The sequence below is a fragment of the Dama dama genome, chromosome 28 (assembly GCF_033118175.1).
Source record: "Dama dama isolate Ldn47 chromosome 28, ASM3311817v1, whole genome shotgun sequence".
NCBI lineage: Eukaryota > Metazoa > Chordata > Mammalia > Artiodactyla > Cervidae > Dama > Dama dama.
Window position 1 is genome coordinate 9,271,940 of NC_083708.1, and position 15,015 is coordinate 9,286,954.

The following is a 15,015-nucleotide window of genomic DNA, read 5'->3' on the forward strand; positions in this document are numbered from 1 at the left end:
TGGCCTCAGCCCTGCTTCATAGTACTCCAAGGCCAAACTTGCCTGTTATGGTCACACATAAATCATGCCTCCTCATTTGATGAAAGGGCTTCTATGGCAGCTCAGTGGTAAACAACCTGTGTGCCAATGCAGAAGCAGCAGCTTTGATCCAAAGGTCAGGAAGATCCTCTAGAGAAGAAAATGGCAACCCACTGGAGTATCCTTGCCTGGGAAATCCCATGGACAGAAAGAGTTTGGCAGGCTACGGTCCATGAGGTCTCAAAAGAGTTGGACACAACTTACCAGCTTAGTGAGTAACAACATCAACAATTCGATGAAACCAGTGTTCTCATCCTTGCTGGAAGTATTCCCATATGGCTATAAAGAATTCTAGAGACAGCAGAGTTCAGCTGCAGGGTTTGAAGAGTAAAGGGCCGCAAGGAGCACTCGCACAAAGCGCCATGCTCACATCCATTCCCTGGCTGCCAGTAACACGTGAACAGGTCACGGGAGAAAGGAACCACACGGTGGGGCGAGGTGGTTCCCAGCACTCTCTAACACACGCAAAGGGCACCTGTCGATTCATTTTAGCAAACTAGCAGTCTTCATATTCCAACCTGATGAGGAAAAGATAACGGAAAATCACAGGCCAGTTTCACCTCTAAATCAAGCTTTAAAAGAAACCTAAACAAGATGGCAGCAAATGAAATTTAGCCAAAAAAATTAAAAACAAACCCAAAAAGCTACCACCATGACCAATCTAGGATTATCCAAGGAATGCAAAGATGGTTTGAGAACAATCTATTCCTGCAACACATCACTCAGAAGAGTGAAAATATGAAACAAACTTCACATGATTATCTCCCCCGACAAATGCATTCAGTTCAACAAACATCTACTGAGTATGTTCCAGGCATCATTCTAGGGGTCAAGGACCAAAGCTCACATCTTCCCTCCTCTCACACGGCTTACTTCTAGTGGGGAAAAAAAAAACATTTAGAATCACTAAATTAAACTACTCAGAGTACATTAAAAAAAAATCTTAAATCAGTAGCAAAAACACATCCCAACTGCCAAAAGGCACTTGAAGCAGAAAGCTAAAAAAGCCAATAAATCTTAAAAGATATGCAACTTCATTTCCAAATAAATGCAGATTAGTGAATGATCACCTCACGTTTGCCAAACTGGCAAAAACTACAAATACATGGTGATATCAAAGTTCTGGGTACAGAACAACTAGAAAGAGTACAGCCTCCTAAGAGGACTTAAATTGGTACATTTAGAAAAATGATAGTGCACTGTTTAGGGTGTTGAAGCTGCACATGACCTATGACCCATCGATTCCACTGTGTGTATGTATTTTTGCACACATGCAACAGGAAACATGTACAAACACGTTCACTGTTTGCCCAAATGTCCAGAACGATCAGCATGCAGTACACAGTCACACATAATGATAATAAAGTACACCTTATGCAATAGCATGGATGAACCCTAGGAACACGTGACTTGAATGAAAACAAGCAAATAATTTCATAGACACTTCAGGATATAGTCCATACTATAAGGCAAGTGAAGAATTAACACAGACTGAATTTAAACAGTGTTTATTTCTAAGGGGTTGGGGAGGAGATGGCACTGGGGAAAGGCACATAGGGGACTGCAAAATGCTGGCTTCAAACCTCATACCTTGTCTGCTTAATAAATACTCTGCAAGTATGAAAGTATTACGTGTTGAGTAAATACCAAAGCTGTCAACATTTGCAAAACAGCTGTGGCAGGCAGCTTCTGAAGAGGCCAACATCTCTGATACTCATGCCCTGCTTCTGGATGTGGGCTGGACTAGCCTCACTGCTGACAACAGAGTATGACCAAAGCGGGGGATGAGTGACTAAGAAACTCTGGTTTCCATCTTGCTTGCTCCCATGTTATGAGCCGCCCTATGCAAAGTACATGCGGCAAAAGCTGACTTGGCTGAACACAGACAGCCCAGGCCTAAGGCCGCCTCTGCCCACGCCCCAGGACACCGCAGTCCCTGCTGAGAGCTGCATCTGGACTCTTAACCCACAGGAACGTAAGATAACGTCCGTCTGCGGTCTTAAACTGAGAAGTTTGGGGGCAATTCGTTACATGACAAGAGATGATCAGCACCATTGCTGGTAATAGAGCAAAGTGGTTAACATTCCGATGCATGATCTGACAGTACAGAACTTTCAGGAGAAAATCATCTATAGGTTCTGACTTAGAATACGTCATCTGAGGTACAATCATTTCTCTTAAGGACTACTTTGGCTGGTTGTTCCTCTCTTTCCAATTAATTGCAAGGTTTATGCTGCAATGCTATTTTTATAACAAGAAACTGTTAAATTGTTAAATTACACAGTCAGGGAAAAGGCTAAGCAATTTACAGTGTAACACACAATTGTGTAGAAACTAATGATGACTAGACTGTTGACGCCAAAGCTACTTAGAAACATTAGCTGAAATACCGGTACATAAAATACACATAAACGGTACATAAACAGACATAATGCACATTAGCGTTACTAACTGACAATTCTTGGAAGCCATGTTGTGTGATACACAAAGAACCACATTCCAGTTTATAAACCTTGGTGATTCATAACTTTTCAGCTGCATTTTTCACATAAGATTCTAACTTTAGAAAATAAAAAGAAATCATAAAAATGCAAGTCCCCTCAAGTTTTAGGTCATAATAATAGCAGCTGTCCTGCACTGACAGCCTATCATATATCCAGCACTGTGCTATACTCCTCACTTATATCTGCTCATTAAATATTTCCCCAAAGACTTTGTAATAAGATTGACATACCACAAAATGCACCAATTTTAAGTTCACAATTCAATGATTTTTAGTAAATGTATACAGTTGAGTAACTATCACCAGGATCCATTTTTAGAGCAGTTCCATTACCTCAAACAAGCTGCTCTGTGCCATTTTGCAATTAACCCCACTCAACTCCTAGTTTGAGGCAAGGACTGATCTGCTTTCTGTCTCCAGAGATTTGCCTTTTCTGGACATTTCATATTGAGGTAATTAAACAAGACGTAGTCTTTGCATCTGGCTTCTTTACTAAGCATGGGGCTGAGAGAGTTTTCTTCTTTCTTTCTGTGAAGAGTCAGATCTTATTCTAACTCTGCAGCCTGTACATCTCTGTCACACCCACTCAACTCTGATGTTAGAGCATGAAAATGGCCACAGAAAACAGGAATGCCAGTTTGCTGAACTCTGACCTCTGACTTAGACTGCACACACAGAACACATTTCACTTAAACACTCAATGATTGCTGGACATGTGGATTCTTTCCAGTTCTGTGCTATTATGAAAAAAGCTGCTATGGAATTTGCATACATATCTTCATGTGGACATTATATCCATTTCTTGAGCATATTCCTTAAAGTGTAACTGCTGGATCACATAGATTAAACTAAAAAATTTAACATTTTCAGTTCAGTTCAATTCAGGCACTCAGTCGTGTCTGACTCTTTGCGACCCCATGGTCACAAAGTCTGCAGGACGCCAGGCTTCCCTGTCCATCACCAACTCCCGGAGCTTGCTCAAACTCATGTCCATTGAGTTGGTGATGCCATCCAACCATCTCATCCTCCTGCCTTCAATCTTTCCCAGCATCAGGGTCTTTTCAAATGAGTCAGTTCTTCTCATGAGGTGGCCAAAGTATTGGAATTTCAGCTTCAGCATCAGTCTTTCCAATGAATATTCAGGACTGATTTCCTTTAGGATGGACTGATTGGATCTCCTTGCAGTCCAAGAGACTCTTAAGAGTCTTCTCCAACACTACAGTTCAAAAGCATCAATTCTTCTGCGCTCAGCTTTCTTTATAGTCCAACTCTCACAACCAAACATGACTACTAGAAAAATCACAGTTTTCACTGTATGGACTTTGTCAGCAAAGTAATGTCTCTGCTTTTTAATATGCTGTCTAGGTTAGTCATAGCTTTTTTTCCAAGGAGCATCTTTTAATTTCATGGCTGCAGTCACCATCTGCAGTGATTTTGGAGCCCAAGAAAACAAAGTCTATCACTGTTCTCATTGTTTCTCCATCTATCTGCCATGAAGTGATGGGACCAGATACGATGATCTTACTTCTTTGAATGTTGAGTTTTAAGCCAGCTTTTTCACTCTCCTTTTTCAATTTCATCAAGAGGCTCTTTAGTTCCTCTTCATTTTCTGCCATAAAGGTGGTGTCATCTGCATATCTGAGGTTACTGATATTTCTCACTGCAATCTTGATTCCATCTTAACTTTTTATGAAAGTTGAAAACTGCTTTTCAACCCAACACACCATGTGACATTTCTAACAGCAGCACTTGAACTTTCTAGTTTCTCTGGATCTGTCAATACTTGGATAGTGTCTGGTTTTTATTACAGCCATTATGAACTGAATGTAGGTTTGCCCTCAAATGCACAGGTTGAAGCCCTAACCTCCACTGTGATGGTATCTGGAGGTGGGACCTTTGACAAACAATCAGGATTAGATCAAGTCACGAGGGGGACTCCATGACATGATCTGAGTGTTTAGGGTAAAAGGAAGATAGGGCCAGTCTCTGTCTCCCTCTCCTTCCCATGGCCCCCATGTGAGGACACAGCAAGAAGGTAGCCCTCTGCAAGTCAAGAGAGGAACTGAATCTGATGGCACCATGATCTTATGCCTCCCAGCCTCTATGACAGTGAGAAATACATGTTTAAGTCACCCAGTCTGCAGTATTTTGTTACAGAGCCTGAGTTGAGATAATCATTCTAGTGGGTGTGCAGCAATATCTCATTGGGGATTTAATCTGCATTTCCATAATGATTAACAATGTTGAATATCTTTTTATGTGCTTATAAGCAATTTAGAAATCATTATTGATGAAAGTATGCTCAAATACTTTGTAGGGGTCCAGCCCAGCAGGATCCAGGGGAACCCTCAGGATGAATGGCATCGGCGAATGAGAGAGAGAGAGAAAGAAAGAGACCAGACCGGGATGTGCAGCAGAGTCTGGCAGTTGCTTTATTTTTCATTCTTTATACCCTAAGTTGGTACATTTCTAAGGGGGAGATAAGCACACAGACTTAGTTTAACATTCCATCAGCTTGTCCGTCATGAAACCAGGTGTGCTCTGTATATTTTTGTTTATGAGAGTCTTTTCCCATAGATTTTTTGTACATTATCTTCTGGCCTTGAGCTTAGCAGAAAACAGAAAAAGTGGCAGTCTCATGATACAGCAGGTTCCAACATAATAGAAATACAATCCTGTTAACATAGAAGTCAGTCTTTTTGCAGAAGTTCTCAACTAAATTTATCTAAAAAGTTTAACACACAAAGACTCTGCAGCTCTGGTGAGGCAGCCCCTGTTTAGCACTCCTGGTTAAAATTAACAATTATCTTATTGTTTTTACACCAGGGCTAAACTCTTATTTTACTAGATCTCTAACTATATTAACAATAGTTTCCACTGCACAACCTCAGCACATTAACATCAATCAAACGTTGATCCAATAACCCCTTTTAAAACAATATTTTTTGTATTCTCTAATAGGGCTTCCTCACCCCCCAAAGTGCTCTGTGCCTATTAGGGCCTTTTTTATGGTTAATCTCTATGTATAATATCTTTTGGCCTTTAGGCCTGTTGACAACTTATGGCTTGCACCTGGTGTAACTTTAAGCAACTTCAGTAGCCGACCCTGTCTTTTTTGTGGTTAATATATTTTCTTTCTATTAGGTGTCATCTCCATGGGAACTAGATAGGATTACATTTTTACAGAACAGAAATGCAAAGGACTGCAAAAACAGCAGATATAGCACAAAACAGGCTCTTAGTCTAAAAGTTAACTACCCGCAAGAAGTCACCAGCTAATCTCTATCTAAAATATTTTCTATTAGGCACATTTGTGACTATTATTTGTGGAGCTTTTCTCACCCCGTGGAGGGACCTATGCTTAATAGTTTCTTTTGTTAGCGTACTGTGCTTAGGATGTTTAGAACAATCATGAGCATTTTTTGCGATGAGAGCACACATTTATCAAACAAGCCAGAGTACCAGCAAAAGGGTTTGAATTGAAGCATTTCCTTCATCCCTGGCCCCTTCATAGGGCACCAGCATCTAAGAGATTTGTTAATTAGGGTTTTAAGTTGGTCTTTATTCAATGAAAGAGGAGCAGGAGAGCTCTCGGCAGGCAACACAAGAATCTGCAGCAGGGCAAACAAGAACAACCGCAGAAAAGGGGGGAGGATACAGGGTGGGGTAGAGACAGGGGCCAACCTGGAGGGTCCCTTGTATCCTGAACGGCCTTGCGTGTCAGGTATTTTCTTCATGACCTCGTCATGGGTGGGAATCTCCCACAACGGCTCCCAGCAATACTTTGCTCATTTTTAACCATTTTTCTAATTAGTGATTGGTAAGAATTGTTATTATATTCTGTATACAAGCCTTATACAACATATACGATTTGCAAATACTGTGTCTGTGACTTCATTTTTTTAAACTGTCTTTTCAAAGGCCACATTTTTAATTTTGATAAAGTAGAATTTATCAAGTTTTCTCTTACTGGCACCTCGTAAATTGTGAGATGTAGTATTTTTATTCTCATTCAGTTCAAGCTGAGGAGGGAAGAAGTGGTTAGTAGGAAGGCAACAGACCTAGTCTAAAATATTACACACTAACCACTGTCCTTACCAGTCTGCAAGTGTAAATAGTCCTCTGTCTGGCTGATTTCCAAAGCACTGAAGTTGTTCTTTTGTCAATTCTGTATTGCTTTTTGGGAAGAGGCTCTGTCAACCTTCTTACTTGGCCATATGTGAAGTCACATCCCAACCAGATCATTCACTCTTAACAACATGAAAGTACGAATTATCCCTTCTCATATACACAGTGTTATGGACTATTTCTGTCTCCTGAAGCTCATGCACTGAATCTAACCCCGGTGTGTTGGTGTTTGAGGGTGGGAGGTAATTAGGTCATGAGAATGGCGCCCTCGTGAACGGGATCGGCACGTGACGGAAGGCACAGAAGAGAGCCCGCTGTCTCTGCTGTGTCAGGACACAACAGGAAGGCTGCCATCTGCAACCAGGGAGCAAGTCCTCACCAGACTCCACACTGTCAGCACCCCGATCTTAGGTTTCCAAGCTTCCAGAACACACAGAAATAAATGTCTGCTGCTAAGCCACCTAGTCTGCAATGCTTTTGTTATAGCAGCCCCAGTTGATTAAGACAGTACTAAAAAGTGGTCAGATTCTGGATAATTGTTTTTCTTTTTTTTTTTTTTTTTGCCACGCCTGAGACTAGTAGGATCTCAGTTCCCCGACGGGATCAAACCCAGGGCCACGGTAGTGACAGCCTGGAATCATAACCACTAGGCCACCAGGGAACTCCCAGATTCTGGATAAATTTTGAAAGCCAAGCACAAGAGAACATTATACATATTTGATACAACTTGTGAAAAAATAAAATCAAAGATGGTTTCTGGACTGAGGTAACTCAGTAGTCAAGGCTATGGTTTTTCCAGTAGTCATGTATGGATGTGAGAGTTGGACTATAAAGAAAGCTGAGTGCCAAAGAATTGATGCTTTTGAACTGTGGTGTTGGAGATGACTCCTGAGGGTCCTTTGGACTGCAAAGAGATCCAACCAGTCCATCCTAAAGGATATCAGTCCTGGGTGTTCAATGGAAGGACTGATGCTGAAGCAGAAACTCCAATACTTTGGCCACCTGATGCAAAGAGCTGACTCATTTGAAAAGATCCTGATGCTGGGAAAGATTGAGGGCAGGAGGAGAAGGGGACAACAGAGGATGAGGTGGTTGGATGGCATCACCGACTCAATGCACATGGGTTTGGGTGGACTCCAGGAGTTGGTGATGGACAGGGAGGCCTGGCGTGCTGCGGTTCACGGGGTCGCAAAGAGTCAGACCCGACTGAGCAACTGAACTGAGCTGAATGGCAACAGTCCTAGGCAGACCTTTCATGACTGAGCGACTGAACTGATTGAAATCTGCTGCGATTCACTGACCATCAGGAAATTTACAGAATATTAACAGCTTGAGGATCAGCTGCTCTAGAAATGTTAAGTTTGAGATGTGAACTTTTTGGTAGAAACTGTCAAGTGACCACTGGACATGGATATGAAGTTCAAGAGAGGTCTGCAGGGCAGTGACACCTGCTCAGCACTCACGCGTGTCACACTCCTACCATGGTGCAGAGGCACTGCTCCAGCATCATCACACACGTGGACAAGTCAGAGAGAAGTGAAGGGACCTCAAGGTACCACGGCACGATTCACCAATTAGACAGCAAGTTCAGAATAACTGTATAAACTTTAGCTACAAGTTTTCAGCAACTAACTAACCAATGTCCTAAAAACTCTCTTGTGCATGTGCTAAGTCACTTGGGTCATATCCGACTCTTTGCAACCCTGTGGACTGTGTCCCACCAGGCTCCTCTGACTCTCCAGGCAAGAATACTGGAATGGGTTCCCATGCCCTCCTCCAAGGGATCATCCTGACCCAGGGATCGAACCCGTGTCTCTTACGTCTCCTGCACTGAGAGGTGGGGTCTTTACCACTAGTGCCACATGGGAAACTCTCTTAGGTGCTCCAGAATGCCTGGCACAGGAACAGTTTTGAAACAGAATGGAAGAGAACAGGGCACAACCTTTAAAAGAATGACACAGCCTGAGAATACAACATAAAACGATTAGCACTGAACGGGTCCAAGATGGCAGATGAGTCCACTTTCACTAGACCCTGAGCCTCAGTGTATGCTCACTGTAACACATCAGCAGACCAAGTGTAATACCCACGGGCACCATGACAGCTCCAAGGCTGACCACAGCATTAACAAATTGGGTGCTGGCTCAATCCTGGAAATCTCTGGCCCTTCCCCAAATAGCTAAACCACCCCTCCCACTACTCACTATCCTAGGAAATTACCCACCCCATAAAAACACCACCCCATGCCCCGGGGCTGTTCTCACCTGCTGAGATGGCACACATTCTGTCTGTGGAGTGTGTTTCTCTCTAAATAAATCCACTTCTTACCTGTCACTGTGTCCCTCACTGAGTTCTTTCCATGACGAGACATCAAGACCCTGAGTTCCATGACGAGACATCAAGACCCTTAATGAAAACATGGTCCTGAGACCATGTATATCGTGATCTCAACTAGAAGATCATGGGTACAAACCCCCGTCTGGGTCTTGGTTGGGTTCTAGCCTGGATGTGTGGGTTCAAGTTCAAATCTGAGGTGCATGGTTTCAGTTTGAAAACTTCTTGGTCAATCTCATTCATCCCAGTTCCATAATTTAACTCACCTAAATACACACACACTTGGCAAACTCTATTTTCACTATAGAATTCCTTAACAGCAAAAGGTGAGAATTTATTAAATACCTATGTGGGGTTGTTTGAAAAAGAGCATCCATAAAATGGAAAACAATGCAGTATATATACACCCACACCCCCCACACATATATATAGCAGTATTGGAAATAGCCAAATGCTAAACAAGCCAGTTGATCACCAACAGGAGCATGGATAAACCATGATATGTTGTTACAATAAAGTATTATACAGCAATGAGAATCAACAAAGTACTGTTACCTGCAACAATAGGGATGATTTTCAAATGTAACTGAGTGCTAAAGAGGCTAAAGAGGCCTAAAGAGGCCAAACAGGAAACAACACACAGGATATGACTCAATTTTTATGAACACAAAAAAGACAGCCCAAAAATCAGCGTCAATTTTCTCTCTCTCTTGCAGGAAGAATTCATTTGAATCAGTTCTAATGACATGGATGAAACTGGAGCCCATTATACAGAATGAAGTAAGCCAGAAAGATAAAGACCAATACAGTATACTAATGCATATATATGGAATTTAAAAAGATGGTAACGATAACCCTATATGCAAAACAGAAAAAGAGACACAGATGTACAGAACAGACTTTTAGACTCTGTGGGAGAAGGTGAGGGTGGGATGTTCTGAGAGAATAGCAGTGAAACAAGTATACTATCAAGGGTGAAACAGATCACCAGCCCAGGTTGGATGCATGAGACAAGGCTCAGGGCTGGTGCACTGGGAAGACCCAGAGGGGTGGGATGGGGAGGGAAGCGGGAGTGGGGATCGGGATGGGGAACACATGTAAATCCACGGCTGATTCATGTCAATGTATGGCAAAAACCACTACAATATTGTAAAGTAATTAGCCTCCAACTAATAAAAATAAATGGAAAAAACAAAAAACAGTGTCAAGAGACAGGTTTGCTAGAAGCAAGTGACAGGAAAACTACAGACGAGGCAGCACAGCAGCCGTGAACACCCCTGCTCTTGGTTTGGGCTTTCCCTGTGTCTAAACTGCCCTGCACTCACAGCAAAATCAAAACACGCGTAAAGAAAAATGATTAAGTAAAAGGAAAATTCACTTAAAAGAAACTAAAGGAAAGTAGATGGTGAAAGAATTAAAACTAAAAATTTCAAGAACAGTCAGAGAAGAGAGAAAAACATTTACAATAAATTATAATAAGTAAAAAGAAAGAATTTAAAGATAAAAATTAATTTGAGGCCAAAACAGAACTCAGATAAAAGGCTAAACATATATAGAGGAGTTATAAGAGGCTGAAATGTGAAACTAAAACAGAACTGAGAGCCAAAGACTCAGGCAAGAGAAGCTTTAAAAGAAAATGTCACAGAGATTTGAAGGCAAAGGTGAATAAACAAAAATATCCCAAAGGAAAAGAAAAACGAGTCAATGATTCTGGGGTGGGCACAGCATCCTCTGATGAGACAGTCTTCTGAGTGCAGGGTCATCGCGAGTACAAGTTAAAGGGGCACAAGTAGGCGATTCACCAGCTTCCCAGGGGGCACTAATGGTAAATAACCCGCCTGACAATCAGGACGCTAAGAGACGCAGGTTCAAGCCCTGGATCGGGAAGATCCCCTGGAGGAGGGCATGGCAACCCACTCCAGTACCCTTGCCTGGAGAACTCCATGACAGAGGAGCCTGGCGGGTTGCAGTCCACGGGGCTGCAAAGAATGAGACACGACTGAAGTGACTTAGCATGCACACGTGTGCATGCACACACACACACACACAAGCTATTCTACCCTCTCAGCCGTCTGTGAGCTCCAGAAAGCTGTGTCTTTGTAGGCAGCTTCAGTTAACACAGCCTGGTAATAACCAATCAGCAGCTGAGGTATCCACAGCAGGATTCACTTCCACAAAGTTTACAGAAAAAAACACCCAAAGTTTTATTAATAAAACAGAAGTTACTTTAAAACTGTGGTTTCAGGACCTCAGTATCAGCACAGATCAGCAAGGTATCTGCACATGAAATCATCTTCATGACAATGTTAAGATGCTATTTCCCTTTCCACTAGCAGTTACTACATTCTTCACCCCCTAGCACTCCCCAGCATGGGGCACGTGTAATCAGGAAAGTACCCTTAAGCAGAAATGATTCTGAGATGTCCACCCATCAGTGCTCATCTGTTTAAAGTTCTGTTTGAGGAAGTACACATATAGCATTCTTGTGAGAACCACTTGTGCTATTTCAGTTGTGAGCTACCCTAGGCACTTTTTCTCAAATAGTATCATTTCTGCTTGAAAGAACAAAGGACAGAAAGGCAATAGTAACCCAGATTGGAGTATTAGGCAGACTCTCTCAGAAATGGACAAAGTGAACCTGTCACTTCAAAGGAAGTGACAGTGTTTGTTACTAGTGGTAAAACTTGAGGTTTCAAGAGAGAATCAGAAATTTTGGGGAAACTGGAATCCAGCACCTCGAGCCTTCTACTCTTCCCATATATAAGTGCTTCTCTGATAGGAAGAGTGGTGATGTTAACAGAATGCCAACATAAATCAGTCTCTCTGGATGTAATCTACTATTCCGTATTATTTAAAAGGCCTCCAGGTGATGTTTGAAGCTGCCCCAGAGGTTCCATGCTAAGCATTCCCATAGGTAACAAACATCCCCAGAGGAGTTTATTAAAAGACAGCTCACTAAATGGTAAGCTCCAGCTTATGAAACATTATAATAATATTATAATAATGCCCATTCTGGACTAATCATTCACTAATAAGGTGATCAGTAACATCGTGAGGTATTAATTTGTTCACCTGTAAAATGTAGAAAATACCTCCACAAAACGTCATTCCCAAAGATCAAAGAAAACGTTGGATGTGAAAGCCTTGCACAGTACCTGGCAAGGTCAGGCAACACAAATGTGTTGGTATGTTAGGAGAGATTAGATGAACTACAGAATCTCACAGAAGGGAACGGGTAAAACAGCACTCTGGATTCTCTGGAATCTGTGTGGCGCTCAGGATGCAGAAGAAGAGAAGCAATGGGCAGTTAGGTACTATCGAGCATTTCTAGGAGACAGCTGGACTTGAGGACAGTTACCATCTCAGAAGCCATGATACTTAGCTATAGGTCATCATCCGAGTCAAAGACCTACCCGTCATAGCTAAAATGCAGTTAAGTAACTTTATGACAACAACCATTAATATTATTAAATTAAATCCTCTTGCTTTGATTCCACAGTCATCAGGAAATCTTTTTTTTCATAATTTGGCTTCTCATGCAAAATTTTTTCCTACATCAGTGACTCAACTACCCTATCCCAAAGTAGTCTCTCACTACAATCCAAATTATACAAAGAATCAAATCCTAAATCCCTAAGTAATCTTGTTTATAAAGATTAATTTTTCCCCATGCATTTAAAATGACACTAGAGACATACTATCCTTAGGAGGATTAAGAAAAATTATCACAAATCATTTTCTGTAGACTTAATTCTCTCTATAAAACAAACTGGAAAGACTGATGAATTAACACTCCAGTGTAGAAGTCTTTGTACCCTTGACTATGATGGATCAATCCAGTAGCCTCTAGGTTCAATGATAAGACAGGGTTCGTAAACCTGGACTGCACCTAGATAAAATCAGGCTTATCTTGTCACGTTTTGCAGCACAAATGCAGTTCAGTGTCACAAAGAGACAGGCCCCCCCACAGAACTGTTTTGATGATGGGATTTATATCCTGTCAAACTATAATCAAGATTGCCAGGAGAAATCTCAACAACCTCAGATATTCAGATGACACCACCCTTAATTACAGAAAGCAAAGAGGAACTAAAAAGCCTCTTGATGAAGGTAAAAGAGGAGAGTGAAAAAAGCTGGCTTAAAACTCAACATCCAAAAAACTAAGAGCATGGTCATCCAGTCCCATTACTTCATGGCAAATACATGGGGAAACAGTGGAAACAGTGGCTGACTTTATTTTCTTGGGCTCCAAAATCACTGCAGATGGTGACTGCAGCCATGAAATTAAAAGACACTTGCTTCTTGAAAGAAAAGCCATGACAAACCTAGACTATGTATTAAAAAACAGAGATATCGCTTTGCTGACAAAGGTCCATATAGTCAAAGTTTTTCCAGTAGTCACATATGGATGTGAGAGTTGGACCATAAAGAAGGCTGAGTGCCAAAAAATTGATGCTTTAGGATTGTGGTGCTAGAGGACTCTTGAGACTCCCTTGGACTGCAAGGAGATCAAACCAGTCCATCTTAAAGGAAATCAACCCTGAATATTCACTAGAAGGATTGATGCTGAAGCTGAAGCTCCAATACTTTGGCCACTTGATGTGAAGAGCTGACTCACTGAAAAAGACCCTGATGCTGAGAAAGACTGAATGCAGGAGGAGGAGGAGGGGGCGACAGAGGATGAGAGGGTTGGATGGCATCACCGACTCAATGGACATGAGTTTGAGCAAACTCTGGGAGACGGTAAAGGACAGGGAAGCCTGGCCTGCTGCAGTCCATGGGGTCACAAAGAGTCAGACACAACTGAGTGACTCAACATGCATGCAGTAAATCTGTAACGAAAAGCAACAGTCTGCTTAATATACCACCATTTCAAAAGTTTTCACTTAACAGGTCAAATATAAATTTTATGATACATATTTAATGTATTCATTAGAAATAATGAATTCTTTATTAAAACACGATAAAAATACTTCTAAAACCTATACCAAAGAAACAGAATTTCATAGGTCCTGCAGATTGTAGACAGGTAAGAGACAAAGTTAGAGCCAAAGCAGCTAAATTAAAATCCAATGACATCCTTGAAAAACTCATCCTATCAACAGAAACTTCTAGAGATGTTTTTCCAGTGTCCTACAAAAATATTTTTCAACCTCTTGACTCACCACTGACCAAAAAAACAGGACATCCCTTTTCTAATTCAGCACTTAAACATTTTTAAAAAGCACACTTACGTTTTCAAAGAAAAAACTTGGGAAACATTTAAGTGGTTATAAATAGTTTCCCTAATCCAACACTACGGAAGGAAGAAAGGAACAGAGGAGGAAGGGCCCAGACCACCATGCTGTGCTGGGCTGAGTCACTCAGTCGCATAGGACTCTTTGCAACCCCGAGGACTGCAGTCCGCCAGGCTCCTCTGTCCATGGGGATTCTCCAGGCAAGAATCCTGGAGTGGGCAGCCGAAATCCCTTCTCCAGGGGATCTTCCCGACCAAGAAATCAGACTGGGGTCCCCTTCATCACAGGTGGATTCTTAACCAGCTGAGCTACCAGGGAAGCCCCCAACCCCCCATGACTCCCAGATTAACAGGCTCTGTAGAGTATAAAAAAGGTGATGCTGCAAACTCCCAGACAGTACACTCTACTACTGCCAATACTTAGAAGAAATTTCTGGAACACAGATACTCAAAATCAACACTTCAAGTGGGAAAATGGAAAGGAAGGTTAACAAACAATGCTATCAGAGGCAGAGAGCTGAGGCTTAACATAACTAAACCTCTAGAGAAGGGTAGCAGGTGAACCTTAATGAAGCAAAGTATCTTACAGAAGCTTCAAGATGACTAGGTGAATCCTATACTACTTATTTCTGGTGCTGAAACAGTCATTTCAAATGCAATATCAAAATTTAAAGTTTATATGCAGCTTTATTCTACACTTTGGTGAGCAGCCCAGACAGGAAATGAAATGGAAATT

General features: G+C 41.7%; 1 protein-coding gene across 1 annotated transcript in view; it reads right to left on the minus strand.

Moving 5' to 3' along the window:
• The window catches only part of LMBRD1 (LMBR1 domain containing 1), a 134,430-nt gene that overhangs the window by 93,347 nt on the left and 26,068 nt on the right, over nucleotides 1–15,015 (minus strand). The gene's annotated exons all lie outside the window — the stretch shown is intronic.